The sequence below is a fragment of the Vulpes vulpes genome, chromosome 10 (genome assembly GCF_048418805.1).
Source record: "Vulpes vulpes isolate BD-2025 chromosome 10, VulVul3, whole genome shotgun sequence".
NCBI classification, from domain to species: domain Eukaryota; kingdom Metazoa; phylum Chordata; class Mammalia; order Carnivora; family Canidae; genus Vulpes; species Vulpes vulpes.
In genome coordinates this window covers 31947457-31969983 of record NC_132789.1, presented here as the reverse complement: position 1 = coordinate 31969983, position 22527 = coordinate 31947457, and the positions used below count along the sequence as shown (strand labels likewise).

Sequence of the window (22527 nt, the reverse complement as noted above, 5' to 3'; positions counted from 1 at the left end):
TGCTTTTGTTTCTTTTGCCTTCGTGGATTTATCTTGTAAGAAGTTACTGTGGCCGCGTTCAAAACGGGTGTTGCCTGTGTTTTCCTCTAGGATTTTGATGGAATCTTGTCTCACATTTAGATCTTTCATCCATTTTGAGTTTATCTTTGTGTATGGTGAAAGAGAGCGGTCTAGTTTCATTCTTCTGCATGTGGATGCCCAATTTTCCCAGCACCATTTATTGAAGAGACTGTCTTTCTTCCAGTGGATAGTCTTGCCTCCTTTATCGAATATTAGTTGACCATAAAGTTCAGGGTCCACTTCTGGATTCTCTATTCTGTTCCATTGATCTATATGTGTGTTTTTGTGCCAGGACCACACTGTCTTGATGACCACAACTTTATAGTACAACCTGAAATCTGGCATTGGGATGCCCCCAGATACGGTTTTCTTTTTTAAAATTTCCCTGGCTATTCAGGGTCTTTTCTGATTCCACACAAATCTTAAGATGATTTGTTCTAACTCTCTGAAGAAAGTCCATGGTATTTTGATAGGGATTGCATTAAACGTGTAAATCGCCCTGGGTAACATTGACATTTTCACAATATTAATTCTGCCAATCCATGAGCATGGAATATTTTTCCATCTCTTTGTGTCTTCCTCAATTTCTTTCAGAAGTCTTCTATCGTTTTTAGGGTATAGATCCTTTACCTCTTTGGTTAGGTTTATTCCTAGCTATCTTATGCTTTTGGGTGCAATTGTAAATGGATTGACTCCTTAATTTCTCTTTCTTCAGTCTCATTGTTAGTGTATAGAAATGCCATTGATTTCTGGGCATTGATTTTGTATCCTGCCACGCTACCAAATTGCTGTATGAGTTCTAGCAATCTTGGGGTGGAGGCTTTTGGGTTTTCTATGTAGAGTACAATGTCATCAGCGAAGAGGGAGAGTTTGACTTCTTCTTCGCCAATTTGAATGCCTTTAGTGTCTTTTTGTTGTCTGATTGCTGAGGCGAGGACTTCCAGTACTATGTTGAATAGCAGTGGTGAGAGTGGACATCCCTGTCTTGTTCCTGATCTTAGGGGAAAGGCTCCCAGTGCTTCCCCATTGAGAATTATATTTGCTGTGGGCTTTTTGTAGATGTCTTTTAAGATGTCGAGGAAAGTTCCCTCTATCCCAACATTCTGAAGAGTTTTGATCAGGAATGGATGCTGTATTTTGTCAAATGCTTTCTCTGCATCTAATGAGAGGATCATATGGTTCTTGGTTTTTCTCTTGCTGATATGATGAATCACATTGATTGTTTTACGAGTGTTGAACCAGCCTTGTGTCCTGGGGATAAATCCTACTTGGTCATGGTGAATAATTTTCTTAATGTGTTGTTGGATCCTATTGGCTAGTATCTTGTTGAGAATGTTTGCATCCATGTTCATCAGGGATATTGGTCTATAATTCTCCTTTTTGGTGGGGTCTTTGTCTGCTTTTGGATTAAGGTGATGCTGGCCTCATAGAACGAGTTTGGAAGTACTCCATCTCTTTCTATCTTTCCAAACAGCTTTAGTAGAATAGGTATGATTTCTTCTTTAAACGTTTGATAGAATTCCCCTGGGACGCCATCTGGCCCTGGACTTTTGTGTCTTGGGAGGTTTTTGATGACTGCCTCAATTTCCTCCGTGGTTATTGGCCTGTTCAGGTTTTCTGTTTCTTTCTGCTCCAGTTTTGGTAGTTTGTGGCTTTCCAGGAATGCGTCCATTTCTTCTAGATTGCCTAATTTATTGGCGTATAGATGTTCATAATATGTTTTTAAAATCGTTTCTATTTCCTTGGTGTTGGTAGTGATCTCTCCTTTCTCATGCATGATTTTATTAATTTGCGTCTTCTCTCTCTCTTTAATAAGATTGGCTAATGTTTTATGTATCTTATTAATTCTTTCAAAGAACCAACTCCTGGTTCTGTTGATCTGTTCCACAGTTCTTCTGGTCTCGATTTCGTGGAGTTCTGCTCGAATTTTAATTAACTGTCTTCTTCTGCTGGGCATAGGGTCCATCTGCTTTTTTTTCTCTAGCTCCTTGATGTGTAAGGTGAGTTTTTGTATTTGAGTTCTTTCCAGTTTTTGGATGGATCCTTGTATTGCAATGTATTTCCCCCTCAGGACTGCTTTTGCTGCATCCCAAAGATTTTGAATGGTTGTATCTTCATTCTCATTAGTTTCCATGAATCTTTTTAATTCTTCTGTAATTTCCTGGTTGACCCTTTCATCTTTTAGCAGGATGGTCCTTCACCTCCACGTGTTTGAGGTCCTTCCAAACTTCTTGTTGTGATTTAGTCCTAATTTTAAGGCATTACGGTCTGAGAATATGCAGGGGATGATCCCAACCTTTTGGTATCAGATCAGATCTGATTTGTGACCCAGTATGTGGTCTATTCTGGAGAAAGTTCCATGTGCACTTGAGAAGAATGTGTATTCAGTTGAGTTTGGATGTAAAGTTCTGTAGATATCTGTGAAATTCATCTGGTCCAGTGTATCATTTCAATTCTCATTTCTTTGGAGATGTTGTGCTTAGAAGACCTATCGAGGGTAGAAAGAGCTACATTGAAGTCACCAAGTATAAGTGTATTATTATCTAAGTATTTCTTCAGTTTGGTTATTAATTGGTTTAAATATTTGGCAGCTCCCACATTCGGGGCATATATATTGAGGATTGTTAAGTCCTCCTTTTGTATAGATCCTTTAAGTATGAGATAGTGTCCCTCTTCATCTCTCACTACAGTCTTCAGGGTAAATTTTAGTTTATCTGATATAAGGATGGCTACCCCTGCTTTCCTTCATTTGAATGGCAAATGGTTCTCCAACCTTTTATTTTCAGGTTGTAGGTGTCCTTCTGTCTAAAATGAGTCTCTTGTAGACAGCAAATAGATGGGTCCTGCTTTTTTATCCAGTCTGAAACCCTGCACCTTTTGATGGGGTCATTAAGCCTGTTCACGTTGAGAGTTAGTATTGACAGATATGAGTTTAGTGTCATCCTGATATCTATTCAGTCCTTGTTTTTGTGGATTGTTCCACTGAACTTCTTCTTAAAGGGGAATTTTAAGAGTCCCCCTTAAAATTTCTTGCAGAGCTGGTTTGGAGGTCACATATTCTTTCAGTTCCTGCCTGTCTTGGAAGCTCTTTATCTCTCCTTCCATTTTGAATGAGAGCCTTGCTGGATAGAGTATTCTTGGTTGCATATTCTTCTCATTTAGGACCCTGAATATATCCTGCCAGCCCTTTCTGGCCTGCCAGGTCTCTGTGGAGAGGTCTGCTGTTACCCTAATATTCCTCTCCATAAAAGTCAGGGACTTTTTTTTCTCTTGCTGCTTTAAGGATCTTCTCCTTATCTTTGGAATTTGCAAGGTTCACGATTAAATGTCAAGGTGTTGAACGGTGTTTATTGATTTTAGAGGGGGATCTCTCTATTTCCTGGATCTGAATGCCTGTTTCCCTTCCCAGATTAGGAAAGTTTTCAGCTAGGATTTGTTCAAATACATATTCTGGCCCTCTGGCCCTTTCGGCACCCTCGGGAACCCCAATTAAACATAGGTTTTTCTTCCTCAGGCTGTCGTTTATTTCCCTTAATCTGTCTTCATGGTCTTTTAATTGTCTGTTTCTTTTTTCCTCAGTTTCCCTCTTTGCCATCAACTTGTCTTCTATGTCACTCACTTGTTCTTCCACTTCGTTAATCCTTGTTGTTAGGACTTCTGGTTTGGATTGCATCTCATTCAATTGATTTTTAATTTCTGCCTGATTGGATCTAAATTCTGCAGTCATGAAGTCTCTTGAGTCCTTTATGCTTTCATCTAGAGCCACCAGTAGCTGTATAACAGTGCTTCTGAATTGGCTTTCTGACACTGAATTGTAATCCAGATTTCATAACTCTGTGAGAGAGAGGACTGTTTCTGATTCTTTCTTTTGAGGTGAGGTTTTCCTTCCAGTCATTTTGCTCAGTGCAGAGTGGCCAAAAACAAGTTGTGTTTGGAAAAGGAGAAATACAGAGAGAGAGAAGGAAAAAAAGAGAAAAAGAAAAAAGAAAAAAGGAAGAAAAAAGGAAAAAAGAAAAGAAAAAGAAAAAGAGAAAGAAAGGTGAAAAAAGGGGTGGGGGAAGCAATCAGAAATCAAAAAAAAAAAAAACATGGGGGAGTATCTTCTGATTCTGTATATTTTAATTCCCTTGAGTTCCCCTGGAACTTGTCCTTCTAGCTGGTCTTCTGAGAGAGGGGCCTGCTGTGCTGATTTTCAGGTGTTAGCACTTGGGGGAGCTGCTCTGCTCCCCGCCTGGTGCACGGCTCAGTGGAGGTTGTTTACCCTGTGAGGCCCCAGGAGGAACAACCCCAGTGGCGGGGCCAGCTCTGGAGCCCTGGAGTCAGCTCCCGCAGTAACTACAGAGCTCTCAGTCTGCAGGGCCTGGAGGCTCCGGGGCGGGGCCGCTGATCTTTTCTGCTGGTGCAGGAGCGTCCTTGCTCTCCTGGGCCCTCCCGGCCTCTGCCTGTCCCTGGGGGAGGCCGGATCCTGGGCTGTGTCCCGGTGCCCTGTGCTCTAGGGCCTGCGCTTTTGGATTTGCGCTCCTGCCCCGCAGCCCCCTCTGCGGAGCCACCGCCCGAGCCCCCCCGAGCTGTTCTGGGTCCTGCCGTGCGCGCTGCAGCCCTTAGGGAGCTCGGCGCACTCTCCCGGGGCGCAGATGCCTGTTAGTGTCCCCGGGAGCCCGAGGGCATCCCCGCCCTCCTGGGTCCTGCTCTAACTCCCTGTGAGCCCCTTTCCACCCGGGAAGGTTGGTGCAGCTCCTGCTCCTCCGGGACGGGGCTCTCCTGTCCTGGGACACTCGCCCTGGCCTCAGCCCGGCTCCTCGCGGGGCCCCTCCCCCTTGGAGGCCTTTTGTTTCTTTATTTCTTTTTCCCCGTCTTCCTACCTTGATAGAAGCACGAACTCTTCTCACTGTAGCGTTTCAGCTGTTCTCCTTTTAAATCTCAGACCGAATTCGTAGATTTTCAGGATGAATTGAAGGTTATCTAGGTAATTTGGTGGGGACAGGTGTTTGGGGACCCTACTCTTCCGCCCTCTTGCCCCTCCTCCCAACTGTTTATGTAGTAAAAATACAAGGACTAGGGGTCATCCCAAAACAGAAATATGTACTAACAGCACATTCAGCAAGAGGAAATTGGATGAATATAAGATTCACATTGTATCCATTAAAAGACATTTCTTAATACAAAGTATCTCAGCTTTTCATTCTATTGCAATCTTCCTGTTAAATTAGATCCTGAGAGGTCACAGAATTTATGCCTAAATCACACGGCAGTGGAAAGTGGAAAAGCTATAGGAGTCAATTTTTTAAATAAACATAAATGAGCAAAATTTATAAAAATGCACCAATCAACGAGTCTTCATTTTACCTTCTGGGAGTGTATAAAGTCTGTTGCCAAGATACACAGATGAAGATAATGCCCGGACGTTGTCCCCAAGTTTGCAGCACATGTTTTTCTCTTCTTAAGCAGGCAAAAATGATACAAGAACGTCAACTGCCACAAAAGCACATTTTTCTGGTAATAAGAACTCAGACAGGAAGAGAGCCAGTCTGAACTGGTAAAGAAGTTGGGGCTTGAACAGAACTGTCACTGCTGCTCAGGGCTTGGTCAGTGGGAGCCACAGAAGGAAGTCTCCTGAGGAAGAGAAAGCATGTGCAGATGTACCACCGGGGAGCCCAGCATGACAGGAGGCAGCGGCCTAAGCCCAAAACAGCACTCAGCTCTGGTTTCTGGTGTGTCCACCTCGGGAAGGACAATACCAGAGGTTAAGCATTTACATCTCCCAGACCTTTCCCAGGTTTTGTCACAGTGCTTTGCATGTACTTACGTCCTTGCTGGATGAGCAGCCTGTAACTGAAGAACCCTACTGTATATTCTCTTTGCCAAATAGCCGCCTTCTGACCACACTGATTTGGGGAATAATCAGTAGAAGAAGAAATGCAGGATAGCCTTGAAACAGTATTTAAATAGCATCATCCCTATGAAAAAGGCATCTGATCCCGTCCACATTTACAAACGTAATGCAGCGTTCGCTGTATACTGCTCTACGTACACATCATGTTGCTTAGAAAACCCAAGACCCAAGCAGAAAGCACATGATGGGAAGGCGGCAACGCAGTGAATGTGGCCTCTGGAACTTGACCAGGAGAAGTCCCAGAATGGCATTTACTGAATTAGTAATCATAAGCAAATGACCTGATTTCTCAAAGCCTCAATATATCTTACATGACAATTATAAATAAATCCAATGAAGCACTCAGGACAGAGTCTGGCCTATAGTTTGAGTTCAACGTGTGTCAGCTGTTGGTATTATCACTACGAATTGGCTTTCCTGCTATTTTTTTAAAGATTTTATTTATTTATTCATGAGAGACACAGACAGAGAGGGACAGACAGAGACACAGACAGAGGGAGAAGCAGGCTCCATGCAGGGAGCCCGACGTGGGACTCGATCCCAGGTCTCCAGGATCAGGCCCTGGGTTGAAGGTGGCACCAAACTGCTGAGCCACCAGGGCTGCCCTCATGCTGAGTATTGTTCAATATTAAATATTTTAAGTTTAATAAATAAATAAATAAATAAATAAATAAATAAATAAATAAATATTTTAAGTTTAATTAGCGACATTAAAATAATAGAATTTACTAATTGGAATTGGAATCGTCTTGTCATTTTAATAATTCATACAGTCTTACATAAGTTTCTACTTCATAACAAAAATTATTTTCAAATGTCACATCCGTTATCCTACTATGCAGGAATGAATTCACCTTTTTTACTCCTTATCTTAGAGCATGCTACATGAGGTCACCTATGTGCAAAGCAGTTCCTTCCCCGGGCAACCCTTGCAAAACAACACACCTGCTTCAGAAACATCAGTGCCCACAACAGACCTCAGGAATTGCAGTTATTTTACAAGAAACGGGTAGCTTGAAGAAATGAGAGGTAATGAAGGTGGTTGTAAAGACTCATCTTATTTTGCAGCCAGTGAAATTGCTTAAGTGTCAAGTCTGGATGTTTCTCTATTAATAAACATTTCCAATTACTGAGGAATTTGGGTATTGGCTTCAATTTGACCTTTATAGTAGAAACGCATACAGCTTCCAGGACTTGACAATAATGACAACTTCTACAACTTCAACACGGATTTCTTAGGATCCTCATTTTGACACCATGATATGTAGGACATGTCTTGCCCAGTGGGAAGGAAACATCTTTCAGATAGAAAGCTGTTTCAGCTGCCAGAACAAAGTATGCCTCACCCTAGCAGCAGCCCTGTATGCCTCTCCTGCTCTGGACTGCTCTAAGGGGAATATACATGTCATGTATCCCATATTTTGTGGGAAAATCCCAACCACACACACCAAACCTTCTGACAATAAATCCATCAGTTCTCATGCACTATAATACTAAATAGAAATGAAATTTTCATTATAAGATACCAAAATCACATTATTTTCTACTCCCTAATATTAACCCCACAAGTCTGCCGCAAGAAGTATGCGAGGATTTTTGCTCATGGTTGTGAAGAGAAGTGGGACTTATGTGTGTGGAATTCTAGGTTTCTATAACCTTTAATTATTGTTAAATATGTTGAGAATAAACACAAATTATTATTTGTGGACTTCCCTTAATCTGTATCTAACAGTTACCTTCTATGTCACTTACTACTGCAAACTGTTGAGAGATTTCCCCTTAGTTAACCTTGACTCTATCAGCATCATCTATAAGAAAAAAAATAGTAACTAACTATAGGCATTAATATATTTCTTATTGGATTTATACTGTTATTCCCTTTCCAAAAAAAGGCTCTGAGGAAGCTAGCCTTTAAACAATTCCTTTCAATTTGTAGAACAGCTTCATACGACTTTTTTCTTAGATGGTCACAACAGCCCTATGAATGAATTTCTTATTATTGTGAGAAATTTGTGATTGGAAAAATGTCTTGGAGTGGTCAAGCGGCTGGTCCAAGATCATATGGTCTCCAAATTCCATAACCAGAACTCCAGTCAGGGTTGGCTTAATCTGGAGGCTGTACTGGATGCTTTCCACTCCACCATACCCCTCCACACATTGGAGATTAGATCTTTACTATGTAATTAAGCTTGAGTCCATCACCAGGGACTCAGAATTACCAAGAATTTAAGAACATGCTAAATTTCTAGTCATCCTACAAGCCTTAGACCTTACTTTGTCCCAAGTAACAAAGTCATCACCGGACAGCTGGCACCAAACTCTTCCAACACAGCAGCAAAACCTGCTCTTGAATCAGTCAGAAGCCCTTATGATCCTGGCTTGGGACATGGTGACCAATATATCCAAGCAGAGCTAGTAGACTTCTACAATCTCAAATTCTTCATCTAGTACATTTGGATATGAATCTGATTGCTTCCAGCTTTGTCAGCTATGTTAGTAGAATCATTCATGACTTTAAAATCCCCCAAATAGTATGGAAGGCCAGTTCCAGGGAAATATTGTGTATTGCCTAACAATAGCAACCAAGACTGGGATTGATGAGTACAATGAGGTGCAAGAAGCTCTGGATCATTCCAGAGAAGCTTCAGATAGCTTGTGTTCTTTGATTTGTCATGACTCAGGGCTCAGAACTTCCACACAATATAGAGTCTACATACACTCTTTATTAAAATATAGATCACATGGATTTGATTTAGAGGAAACTATGCTTACTCAGATAATGAACCAGTATATAAAACAACAGAATCATGAGCCAGTTTCTTGAGGATAACTTATAACTGGAAATAAATCAATTAGGGGAAATAGAACAAGATAAAATGTAATCTCAGGAGATATTTTGTTGTAATAGAAACCTAAGTCATTTTACCATGTCTAGATCTTTCTACTGTTAAGCAGTCTTCAAATATGTCTCCTCATCTAAAAGCTTCCTTTGAAAAAAATCTATGTGGGTCTACATGTCAGACAGATTTTGATTCAAAGCAGAATTTCCTAATTTCTCAGTTTGCAGAAGTTACCTAACATCACAGGATCTCCACTTCTCATCTGAAAATAAGAATTAATGTTTGTGGTTTTTAATATGATTCTATTTATCATCTCTAGCCCATAGAAAAAAATCAAAAGTATAAGTTAGGCTATAATTTCAAGTATGAAAATGTTACAAGTCTCTGATATCTTGATATGTGGTGTCCTCAGACCACTAGAACTATGATGTCCATTTTCAGTTTTTTTCTAAATCTGTAAAATAATAGTCTCTACAGTTTGTAGAGAGTTGACTAATGTTCCTAAAAGTTGGCCAGCTCCAAGAAAATGTGATGTTTGTGAATAAGTTTTTGGAGATCCTCTCTTTACCTTTCAAGGGGTGTTGCACCCTGTGGGCTAATCCCCAAATGCCCCTCACCTCATGTGCCATTGTGGAGCTATAAAGACCAGAAGGGATGAGTAATGCAGTGTCAACACTTCAAAGCCTGGGTGGAGGGAACATCTTTATATATGACAAGTGGTATGGCTATACACAGATGGCTTAGTCCTAAGTACCCTCCAGGGTCCACACATTTCACAATAATCTTTTCAAAATAATTGCTGCCACTTGAGTAGTACCCTCAGAAAATTACCACGTTGTCAATTTATTCTCTAGCTTTTGAAATTCCATCTCCCATTTCCCTAAGGTAACAGACTGTAATGTCTTAAATCTCCAAACATGGGAAGACACATTTGCATTACATATTACATTAATATTTTCTTCACTCCCTTAGCTTATTTTTTAGAAAGTAAGTGTAGACTTTGGGTTCATATTAATGGAGTTTATGATTAATTATTTTCTACCTCATTAGGTTTTTTTCTTTTTATTGGCAAAATGGACGTCAATGTTGAAGGGAGGTCTAGTAGGGTAGAGAATTTTTACACCCATGTGCCACAAAGTATCCTCTTTATAACTTCCTAGAAAAAGGGAACTATTTTCCTATAATTTTGAGGTTGCCTGCTTCTTTTTCAAAATCAAATTTTGGCTTAGTGTGTAGTTTGCATGTTTATCACTCAAGCACTTGATATAGGTTTTTAAAATAGTATGCACAGAATAGCTACTTAATGCATTGTTCTGTAGCACTGCCATGCTTAGCATATGGAAGGTGGTATCTGATTATTATTTTTTATTGTATTTTTATCATTGTGGGAAAGAAAGACCTTTGGTCTTTTCAGCACTGCTCCTAAACTGCAGGGATAGCAGGGTATTATTTACACTTAAGATTTTCCCTGAAATATCTAATAAAATAAAGGAGGTCATTTGATCCTGAAAAATGTCAAATTATTAATGTCATTTTTATTCAATGTATGTAACAAATATTTGTTGTGTCTATCATTAGTTAACTTACCCTTGAACTAGAATTTGTATTTGTTTACTTTCTTTTCAACCTGGATCACTCATTTTTTTTCCATGAGAATCCATCTCCACAACTAGGAAGGTACTTACTGGTAAAAAGTGTAAAGGGAAAAACAGCTTCTGTGAAATGACTGGATCGCAAGGAGATGTGTGGCCATTAACTCAGCCCGGAGACATCCTTCAGTAAGTCAGAAACCAGATAGCTAACCAACCAGGATCATGCAGACCAGAGACATTTATTCTCAGTTTCTCTATAGTTCAGCTTGTGTTACTGGGCAGTATGAAGGGCTATCAGGCAAATCTTTTGTTAGAGATGATGTAAACAAATAATGCTTATTTTCTTGTTCCAAAAGAATCATTTCCTCACAAACAGAGCTTACTCTTAAATATACTACATAGGGGCAAAGGGTGGCTAAGTCAGCTAAGCATCCAACTCTTGACTTCCACTCAGGTCATGACCTCAGGGTTGTGAGACCGAGCCCAGTGTCAGACTCTGTGCTCTGTTCAGCACAGTTTGCTTGAGATTCTCTCTCTCCGTCTCCCTCTGCCACTCCTCATGCTATGCTCTCTCTCTTCAAATATATAAATAAGTAAAATCTTAAAATACAGTGGATAGTAACCTGAAATATAACTCCACATAAACTCTTAATAAGCACATTGGTACCAAACACAGGTGCTAATATCCCTCCCTTTCAATCCATCAAAATACTATCTTATGAGTACACAGTTTGCACTAAAATTTTATATTAAGTTATGTTGATATTCATATATGAAAGGAAAGGACTAATGATAAGAAACTGAGGAGTGTATAAAACTAGCCAAATCAGGGACACCTGGGTGGCTTAGCAGTTAAGCGTCTGCCGTCAGCTCAGGGCATGATCCTGGAGTTCCAGGATGGAGTCCCACATTGGGCTCCCTGCATGGAGCCTGCTTCTCCCTCTGCCTGTGTCTCTGCCCCCCTCTCTCTCTCTCTCTCTCTCTCTCTCTCTCTGCCTCTATCTCTCTCTCTGTGTCTCTCATGAATAAATACATAAAATCTTAAAAAAAACTAACCAAATCAGATAAGCCAGAGATATCTCTCATGGGAATATAGAACAAAAAAAATACTTGTGTATCCCAAAAGCAGAAAAGAGCATTCATGAGCATTTATCCTTGATGTTACTTGGGGACAAGGCATTTATGTCTCCACCATCATTAGCTGGAGTATGTACAGAGCAAAGAGGAATGCCCTGTTCTCATGTTTTAGTACAGTTTATCCCGAAGACTCTGTAATACTCTACTCAAAATGAATCATCCTTTAATGCAAAACCAATCCTAGGGAAATTAACAGGACAACCTGTGTTATTCCAAAGACATTGCCCAAATGCCTGCAACATAGTACATTTTCACTTTTGTTTGTAGAATGGTCGTATGACAGTCAACGAAGGAAGCACCAAAGAATTGCAAATACACAAATATGGGTTAGTCACAAGTTTAATGAAGGGCTATCCAAGAAATTATATATGGCAAGTAAGCATCCCAGTTAAGGGGTAAGAATGTGATAATAGCAGTACTTTATACACATTTCCTCATTCATCCCTCCCAACCACCCCATGAACCAATATTCTCACCCAATCTCAGAGATGAGAACACTGAGCTTTCATAAGGTTGTGGATTTATCCAAACTTACAGAGAATGCATAATGCAGTCACTATGGTACACTGAATCATAATAGCAACAAAAGCAAGGGCATATAACAAATTCACAGAGATCAAGTCAACCCTTTAATGACTTTTGAAATGACTAATACTAATGCCAAGAGGCACCTGGGTGAAGCAGTCAGTTAAGCATCCTACTCTTGGTTTCAGTTGTGATCTCAGGGTTTTGAGATCAAGGCCCCATATCGGGCTCTGTGCTCAATGCACAATCTGCGTAAGACACTCTCCTTCTGCTCCTCTCCACTGCATGGCTCGCACGTGGGTGTGTACCCTCTGTCTAAAATAAATAAATAAAATCTGAACAAAAATGCCAACTACCCTTTTTAATATGGAATTGATCACAGCTCTTCCATAGTGGACAATGATATTAAATATCAATAGATTTAAAACTCATAATTAAGTGTAATATTTTAGCAATTTCTTGACTTTGGTGGAAACAGAAACAACTTCCCTCCTAAGAAATATGAGAAACATCCAAATAAACACAATTTATGACAAACCATAGTACTTCTTTATAAATGTAATAATTTTTGATTTACTGACCATAAGTACTATATTACATTTGTGTTTTATTTTGTTTACTTACCATGTGTTTTACTTTGTTTAAGTGCCATGCTTACAAGTGCCATATTATACTCACAGGGGCAGTGTATCTTAGTGGTTAAGATTAAAATTAAAAAAAAAAAAAAGATTAAAATCAGATTATCTGGACTCTACTAATTTCCAGCTGTGTATCCCTTAAAAAAAAAGTCCTTAATTTCTCCATACGTGTTTCCCCTTTTATAAATAAAGAAAATAATAATTATTCCATAGGATTGTTGAAAGGATTATATAACTTAACACATGAAAGGTACTTAGAATAGGATGTAGCCTATATTAAGGACTCAGTAAATTTTTGTAATTATCATGATTATTACCCAATCTAAATATAAGTAAGCTACATTATGATGGAGTTCTATTCTATTTCTAAAACGTAAGTGGATTCACTAGCATTAAATAATATAGGTTATTAAAAAATAGAAGATTAGTGCATCTACAATGTACCCAAATTGGAAGTTTATGTCTTGTGCATCTTTGCACATGGCATTTTTTAATAGTAAAATTATTTTTATTGGTGTTCAATTTGCCAACATACAGAATAACACCCAGTGCTCATCCCATCAAGCGCCCCCCTCAGTGCCTGTCACCCATTCACCCCCATCCCCCGCCCTCCTCCCCTTCCATCACCCCTCGTTCGTTTCCCAGAGTCAGGAGTCTTCCATGTTCTGTCTCCCTTTCTGATATTTCCTACCCATTTTTCCTCCCTTCCCCTCTATTCCCTTTCACTATTATTTATATTCCCCAAATGAATGAGACCATATAATGTTTGTCCTTTTCCGATTGACTTATTTCACTCAGCATAATACCCTCCAGTTCCATCCACATTGAAGCAAATGGTGGGTATTTGTCGTTTCTAATGGCTGAGGAATATTCCATTGTATACATAGACCACATCTTCTTTATCCATTCATCTTTCGATGGACACATGGCATTTCTTACTGAAATCGAACCCCTGAACTTCTTTCCAATCACATAAAAAATAGTTCAGGGTATATATTAACCAATTTGTGAATTGTATCCTGCTTTATTTGGGTCACACTCACCAAACAAATGCTCCTTCTCTGCTTAACCTGAGTCACATTACACAGTGTATGGAAAGTGTTGGAGTGCGTATTTTCATGCCATCTGTTGGGTTCATTACATAATATTTTAACACCCAAACTATATACTCTCTAGTTCACAAAACATCACAGTTGAAACCATGTCAGGGAGTCAGATGGAAGAACTTTTCTCCCTTGGACTGGTTCATAGGAGCTAGCCCGGCAAGTCAGTTAATTTCTGTAGCACACATGCATGGTCTCTACAGGCTCCTCATTGGCCATAACTCATGAGCAAATGTAGATTAGCTCATTGGCTGCTCTGAGGGGTTAAATTCAGAGTATTTTCGCTCAGAATAAACTTCTGGCACAGTGTAGAAGAACAATTGGGTAAGATAGAGTTTTACCTGGGGTGCCTGGGTGGCTCTGTTGGTTGAGCATCTGACTTGGTTTCAGCTCAGCAACTGATCTCGGGGTCATGAGTTCCAGATGCACATGGGCTCCATGCTCAGTGCAGTCTGCTTTGGAATCTTCTTCCCTCCTCCTCCCCCTTGGTCCCTCTCCCCACTTTCACTCTCTCGAAATGATTAATTAATTATAGTTTTAACACAATTTACAGAAAAAGTGAAACTTAATGATACTGAAAATCAAGCTGTTTCGTGTCTTAGAGTAGGCTGGTGAGTCTGAAGAGGGATGCCCAGACGGCTTTTAACTAACCCCAGCCCTGCCCTCTTGGATCTGCCCCCAGCACCTGGGAGGACTTGCACAGTCAAAAGATCACTTCAGAGAAGACCTGTTTTAGCCCTCGTCTCATTGTGGGGTTCCGCACAAGGTTACCAGCCCTCCTGAGTATAATATTTGACCTCTTCTCAGGCGGAAATGACTAGTATTTTGCTGGGGAGACTAATGAATCAATACTTATGGCACTGACCCCCTTTGCCATGTCCTTCCTCATCCCTGTCCTCAAGCTCCTGCTCAGACTTGTCATCAGCACACAGCAAAAGCACTGTGGAGTAATTATCCTGTCACTTAGGGAGCAAACACAACTTTCTGTGGATGCGATCTCAGTCTCTACATGCAATGAAGAAAGTCTGAGAAGGCAAAGCTCCTGTTGATTAAGATAAAGACGCGATGATGGCTTGTTTCTCCAGGGTAACATGTAGAGTCACTACAAATGAAGACCATTAGTGGTCACTACAAATGCAGTCATTAGTGGTCAAAGGTAAGCTGCACAGAACTGAAAGCCAGGGAAATCAAGCCCATTTTTATTAATTTCCTTACCCTTTTCCCACTAAATATTTTTATTAAGCTGCCAACAAGAAATCAACTTACTGTTTGATAATTTCCACATTTAATTTCACCAGGAGGGAGAGAGAGAACACACACACACACACACAAACACATAAATAAGGCTGTGTATTAACAGAAGGAAGGTGGCCAAAGGGAGAAGTAGACGCTCTTGGGAGCCTGGACAATGTTGCTCCAGGAGGAAATTATGTCAGAAAAATGTAAATGCGAAAACATGTCTTAAGTCATCAGTAGATGAAATGCGGTTGATTATATAAAATTGAGAACTAAAATACTTAAAATTATGATTCTATTGATGTCAAAAACCAGATTCTTGAAGAAAGTGATTGAAATGAAGTTGGATGAAAATCCATTTTTAAGGATTTTTTTAAAACCCATCAGATCAAAGAAGAGTGAATGTTTGAGAAGGGATAATTTTACTCACAAGGAAGGGACTAATTGTCCTCATAGGTTTTCCTAAATATAAGCTTTATGTTTCTTTTTGGACAATATTTAGCTCACGGAGTCTATTTTATACTTAGAAATTATTTAGCAAGAGGGCCCCTTGGTGGCTCAGCGGATGAGCATCTGTCTTCGGCCCAGGGTGTGATCCTGGAGTCCTGGGATCAAGTCCCACATCAGGCTCCCTGCATGGAGCCTGCTTCTCTCTCTGCCTGTGTCTCTACCTCTGTGTGTGTGCGTGTGTATGTGTGTGTGTGTATGTGTGTGTGTGTGTGCGCATGTGTCTCATGAAGAAATAAATAAAATCTTTAAAGAAAAGAGAAAGAAATTATTTAGCAAGGTACATTTTTAAATTCACTTTCCTTTTACTGAAGCAGGCTAGGTTCGTAAATCACTGCTCCTTGCTCCTTGCTGTTACCTTTCAGCTCCAGTAAATGTCTTTAGGTGTCCTCGCTAACGTCTTCATCAATTTTCAATTCCATATAAATGCAGAAGGAAAGATATTTATCTCAACTAAATGTCAAAACTATATTTTGGATTAGCATGCCTTGCATTCTGACCTCTGTTTTCACCTCTACCTCATTTCATTTTTATTTTTTATTTTTTATTTTTTTCTCATCTCATTTTTAGTGTGTTTGTGCTTCAGATGTAGAATTGGCAGAAATTCAAGACTGAATGGGAGAGTTCCTTCATATTTATATGCATCTATAATTATAGGAAGGTTTACAAATGGACATATTGTAATGTCTTTAAAAAGCAATGCCCTGTTTTCATTTTGGCAGCACATATACTGAACATTGGGATGATACAGAGAAGATGAGCATGGCCCCTTCACAACGGTGACACTTAAGCAGTAATGGCTTACCTCAGACTTTTCAGCATAATTATTTTCCACCCCTGAAGATTCTTTTTATTAATAAAGCAGGACTATTAATGTAAATAATTAATATACAATAATAAATTTATTTACTTTGTGCAATGTGATGAATGTTAACAAGCATGAACACCATGAAACCACTACCACAACCAACATAACAAACATCTGTTACCACCCCAAATTCCCTCCTGCTCCTAGGAACCCTCCATCCTGCCTCTGCTCCTCCTCACTGTCCCCAGGAAACTGCAGGTTGGATACCAGTCCCTAACTACTAGTTTGCGTATCTGAAAAGTTTACCAAAATGAAATCTTATGTTACATACTTTTTAAAAAATATTGTCCTCTCTCATTTAACATACGTGTTCTGAAATCCTTCCATGCTGTAGCGTGCAACAAGAACTCATCTTTCTTATTTCTGAATGGTATTCAGTCATATGCTACGCCTCAGTTTGGCATCCATTCACCTCTTGGTGGACATTTGGGGTGTTTTGATTTTGACTGCTAAAAACAAAGCAGTTTTAACATGATTATTTAAGTGTTTGTATAAAAATATGCTTGCAGAAGTGGAACAGTTGGATCATATGATACATATGCATTTAGCTTTTTTTTTTTTGCATTTAGCTTTTTAAAAAGAACTGTTTAAAGTTTCCCAAAGTGATATCACCATTTCACTGAGCGCACGGTCGGTCCAGCGTGTTGCTTTACATCCTGGATGATATTTGGCATGATCAATCTTTTTAATCTGCATTCCCTAATATCTAACAATGAGATTTTTTTCCTTCAAGTTTTTATTTAAATTTAGTTAACATACAGCGTAATATCAGTTTCAGGTGTAGAATTTGGTAATTTATTACTTCCCTACATCACTCTGTGCTCATTACAGGTGCCCTCCTGTATCCCCATCACCTGTTTGCCCATCGCCCCACCTCATCTCCGGTGACCGTCACTATGATCTCTGTGGTTGAGTCTATTTTATGGTTTGCCTCACTTTTATTTCCCTCTATGTTCATCTATTTTGTTTCTTAAATTCCACATAGGAATAAAATTATACAGTATTTTCTTTCTCTAACTTATTTTGCTTAGCATTATACTCCTTAGCTCCATCCATATTGTTGCAAATGTCAAGATGTAATTTTTCTGATGGCTGAGTAATATTCCACTGTATACACACCACGTCTTATCCATTCATCAGTCAATAGACACTTAGGCTCTTTCAATCATTTGGCTATTAACACTGGGATTTTGATTGGAATTGTTTGAATGTATAGATCAATTTGGGGATATGTGAAATTTTCAAAAAGATTTTTTATTTTTATTCATTTGAAAGAGACAGAGAGCAGGAGGGAGAGTCAGAGAGAGAGGGAGAAGCAGACTCCCCACTGAGTGGGGAGCCCTATGCAGGACTCAATCCCAGGACCCTGGGATCGGGACCTGAGCCAAAGGCAGATGCTTAGCTGATTAAGCCACCCAGAAGTCCTGAGATTTGAAATTATAATAATTGTAATAAACCTTCTGAATCTCTAACATGGTATATTTCCCAATTTATCCAGGAAATGTTCCGTAATTTCCATTACATGATACTTTCACTCTTTTTTCAAATCCACCTCTATGTATTTCATATTTGCTTTTGTAATGATATTTTAGGCTGCTACCTTAGTAATCCTACCTACTCTTTAGCTCTAGGAACTTTTGGTTTTGTAAATTTCCTCAGATCTGCAACATAGATGATTATGTCATTTATGGTAAATAGGTAAATAAAGGTAATTTTACTTATTTCTTTTATGTTTGAGTGTGGGGTTTTTTTTGGCATTTATTGCTATCTAGAATGTTCAGTAAAAGGAAACTTTTAACTAAAATAGAAGTAGTAGGGGACATTCTTGTCATATACTCATTCTTAGGGGTAAAGCGTCTATGTTTTCACCATATAGTATCATGTTATCTGTAGGTTTTCAAATAGATATCCTTCATCATTTTGAATAAATTCCCTCATATTCCTACTTGGTGAGATTTTTTTTTTCAAGAATGAACAATGAGTTTTTTAAAATTCCTTTTCTATAGAAATGATTACATGATCTTTCTTTTTTAGTTTTTTGTTATAATGAAGTATATTGATAGATTTTTCAAATGTCAAACAAATCTTGCATTTCTTGTGTGAACTCTAATGGTCATGCAGTATATTGATGGATTTATATGCTGATGGATTCAATTAGCAAAAATATTCTTCAGAACTTCACATTCTCATTCATGAGGAATACTGGTTTGTGACTTTCTTATACTGTTATTGGTTGATTTTGTGTCAGTATGAGTGGGAACTAGTCCCTTCTTTCTCCTGTAGGAGTTTTGTAATACTGTTATTATTTTTCCCATTATGAGGTTTGGTAGATTTCATCAGTGAAGCTATCTGGGAGGGGAGCTCTCTTTTTATAGGAAAACTTAAAAACTACAATTTTAATTTCTTTCAATAGATAGAGGGCAATCCAGGTTGTTTCTGTATGAGCTTAATTTACATCATACAAGTTTCTCTAAGGTGTTAAATTTATTGGCTAAAGCTATCCACAGTATCCCCTTAAAATCTTCTTCATTTCGTCAGGATCTCTAGTGGTATCACTTCTCATCCTGATATGGATGGTCTGTGCCGTCCTTTTTCATGATCAGTCTGGTTAGAGATTTTCCAATTAATCTTCTCAAAGAGTCAGCTTTTGGTTTCATTGATTTTCTCTATTGTGTTTATCTTTCAGATTCCCTTGATTTGCATTCTCATCTTTATTATTTCCCTTCTTCTAATTTTGAGTTTTTTAACTGCTCTCTTTTCTAGTCTCTTAATGTAGAACAGGAGTCAATTAACTTGACACTTTTCTTCAATTACAGATATTTGTTTTACAAATTTTCCCCAAGTATGGCTTTAGCAGTATCCCTCAAATTTTGATATGCTGTTTTAATTCTCATTCAGTTTAAAATACTTTCTAATCTACTTTTGATTTCATCTTTGTCCCATGGGTTATCTACAAGTGTGTGATTTAGTTTCAAATATTTGGAGTTTGCCCAGACATCTTCCTGTTAATGATTTCTAATTTAAGTCCACAGGAGTGAGAGAACACACTTATATGGCTTTAATACTTTTAGCTTCATTGAAATTTATCTTATAACCCAGAATAAGGTCAACTTTAGAAAAGTCCATTTAAAATTTTTTATTTTTTAATTTTTTAAATTTTTATTTATTTATGATAGTCACAGAGAGAGAGAGAGAGAGAGAGAGAGGCAGAGACATAGGCAGAGGGAGAAGCAGGCTCCATGCACTGGGAGCCCGACATGGAATTCGATCCCGGGTCTCCAGGATCGCGCCCTGGGCCAAAGGCAGGCACTAAACCACTGCGCCACCCAGGGATCCCCCATTTAAATTTTTTTAAATGTGTATTCTTCTATTATTGGGTGTCATGCTCTATATAAGTCAATTTGATGAACTTGATTGATGGTGTTGTTACATCTTTAACTCTCACGTTGCTATATTTTTGCTGATTTTCTGTCCACTATATTCTTACTGATTTTCTGACTTGTTGGCCTATTAATTACAGAAATAATGCTACTTCAATAGTCAGTTATGATTGTATCTATTTCTTCTTGCAGTTTTATCCTTTTTGTTTCATGTATTCTGAAGCTCTATTATTAGGTGAATAAACATTTAGGAATATTATATCCTCTTGATGAATTGAACATTTTCTCATTATGAAATGTTTTTGTTAGCTTTGATAAGACTACTTTCTCTGAAATCTACTTTTGTATAAATACAGCATTGCATATATTGATAAATATCAGTATAGTATTCCTTTTATTTTTAATCTATTTGCATCTTTATATTTGATGTATGTTTATTATAAGCAGCACAAAGGTGTTTCTTACTTTTTAAATCTAGTCTAACAACCTAATTTGGTAGTTGGCATGTATGGACCATGTCCCTCACTGTAATTATTGATAAGAATATATTAAAATTTATCACCTTTTTATTTTTTTTCATTTTCCTTTCTAATCTTTGTTCTCTTTTTCTTCTTTTCCTGCCCTCTATTTGGTTAAGTGAATAATTTTATTATTATATTTTTCCCCTTTGTTGGCTAATTAGGCATAGCTCTTTGCTTAGTTTTGCTCTGGGTTTATAGTTTCCTTTAACTTACCATCATTGGCCTACAGGTGATGTTCTGGGACACCTGCACCCACCAGCCTTGCAGTGGGGCACCTGTACTGCCCATGTGCTCCTGTCCTATCCCTCTTACCTTACACATCAAAACCCCCATCATCTTTGTGTAAGCAATCTGTTCTCCTCTAAAGGAATTTTTTAAAAATCTGATATATTTATACATGTAGTTCTCATTCCCACTTCTTGTTCATTTGTGTGCACTGGCATTTCTATTATCATTTTCCTTCTCTCTAAAAGATTTCCTATCCGGGTACCTGGGTGGTTCAGTGGGTGAAGCATCTGCCTTTGGCTCAGACTGTGATCTCTGGGTCCTGGGAAGGAGCCTTCCATGGGGCTCCCAGCTCAGGGGAAGTCTGCTTCTCCCTTTCCCTGCTCCTGCTGTCTCTCTCTCTCTCTCTCTTTGTCAAATAAGTAAAAATAAATAAAATGATAAAAATTAAAAATAAAAGATTTCCTGTCATATTTCTTGTAGTATAAGTGCATTGGTCGAGAATATTTTTTGCTTGCTTTTGTATGTTTCAGAAAAATTTGATTACACTTTCATTTTCTAAAGAAATTTTACTGGATATAGAATTCTAGGTTGATAATTTCCCCCTCCCCGCCCTGTACCTTAAAAATATCACATTGCTGTTTCCTCACTTACATTGTTTGTACCAAGATGTCTTCTGATGCCTGGATTTTGTTTTTCTGATGTAATAACTTTTCAATCTACACCGAAACCAGCCTTCTCTGTGTCGGACTGTGTGATTATGATGTGCCTTTGCGTAGTGTTCTTCACGTTTCTTTTGCTTCAAGGTCACTGAATTTCTTAACTTAGTAAGTTTATTTGGAAAATAATTGCCTCTTATTTGAGGAAAATTGCTTATTATTTCTTCAGCATTTCCTCTCTCACACTCTCCACCCTCAGGGGCAGTAAACACAGGTGTATCTCCCAGGGTCCTCCCACAGCTGTATTCTCTGCTCTGCTGAGCAAAGGCAAGACCCAAGAGCATCCAGGCCCTAATACTGGAAGTGGTGAACATCACTGAATACAGCAAAACATACTTTGCAGAAGGATTAATTTAAGGATTCTGAGATAGGGGGATGATCCGGGGTCATCTGGGTGAACCCTGAACAGCATCACTAATGCCTTCCCAAGAGAGAAGTGGAGGCATATTTAACAAAGAAGAAAGTGCCTTGACCACTGAAGCAGGATACCCTGTGGCTGGCTGTGTAAACCAGAGGGAAGGCAGGCAGCTAGAAGTGCAGGGGTGCAGCCCTGCAGCAGGCTGTGTAGATGGAGTGGAAGGTGGGCAGCTAGAAAGTGCAGGAGTGCTGCCCCCAGCTGGCTGTACAGACTGAGGGGGGTTGGGGCAGGCAGCTAGAAGTGCAGGGGTACAGTCCGGCTGTTGGCTGTGTAGACCAAGGTGGGGGAGCAGCTAGAAAGTGCAGCAGTGAAGCCCTGCTGCTGGCTGTGTAGACTGGGGGGGGGGGGGGGATGTCGGCAGCTAGAAAGTGCAAAGGTGCAGCTGCAGAAGCTGGAAGGGGTAAGGAAAGGAGAATGCAGCCTTGTCAACACCTCGATTTCTGCTCCAGTGAAAGTGATTTTTGACTTCTGACCCTTGTAGTGAACTTTTGATCCCTCACCTGCTTCCTGAGTGTGGAGGATACACCTCTTGATCTCAGGGTCTTGAGTCCAAGTCCCATAGGGGGTATAAAAAATCAAAATGTTGGTTTAGATCAACTCAGAGACTCTGTCCAGAAGTAAGCTTTTGGTAATGTAGTAAAGTATCCTTATCAAACAAATACATCCCTTGGTCTGCCTGGGATCATTTGGGATCATTTCTATGGCTAAACCTTCATGTTCACTAGTACTTTCTTCTGCACTAATCTAATCTGATGCTAATCCTACCCAGTGGATTTTTCATCTCCCATTGTATTTTTTCTCTCTAGAAGTTCAGTTTTGGGGATCCCTGGGTGGCGCAGCAGTTTAGCGCCTGCCTTTGGCCCAG

At 39.2% G+C, this 22527-nt stretch overlaps 1 non-coding gene and 1 pseudogene across 1 annotated transcript; one reads left to right on the top strand and one right to left on the bottom strand.

The window, feature by feature from the left end:
- The window catches only part of LOC112931995 (large ribosomal subunit protein uL1 pseudogene), a 171222-nt pseudogene extending 150634 nt beyond the window's left edge, over positions 1 to 20588 (bottom strand).
- On the top strand, positions 16238 to 16347 carry LOC112932001 (U6 spliceosomal RNA). The gene has a single exon (XR_003237410.1). It is a non-coding gene; the product is annotated as a U6 spliceosomal RNA (small nuclear RNA).
- Positions 20589 to 22527: the final 1939 nt, after the last annotated feature.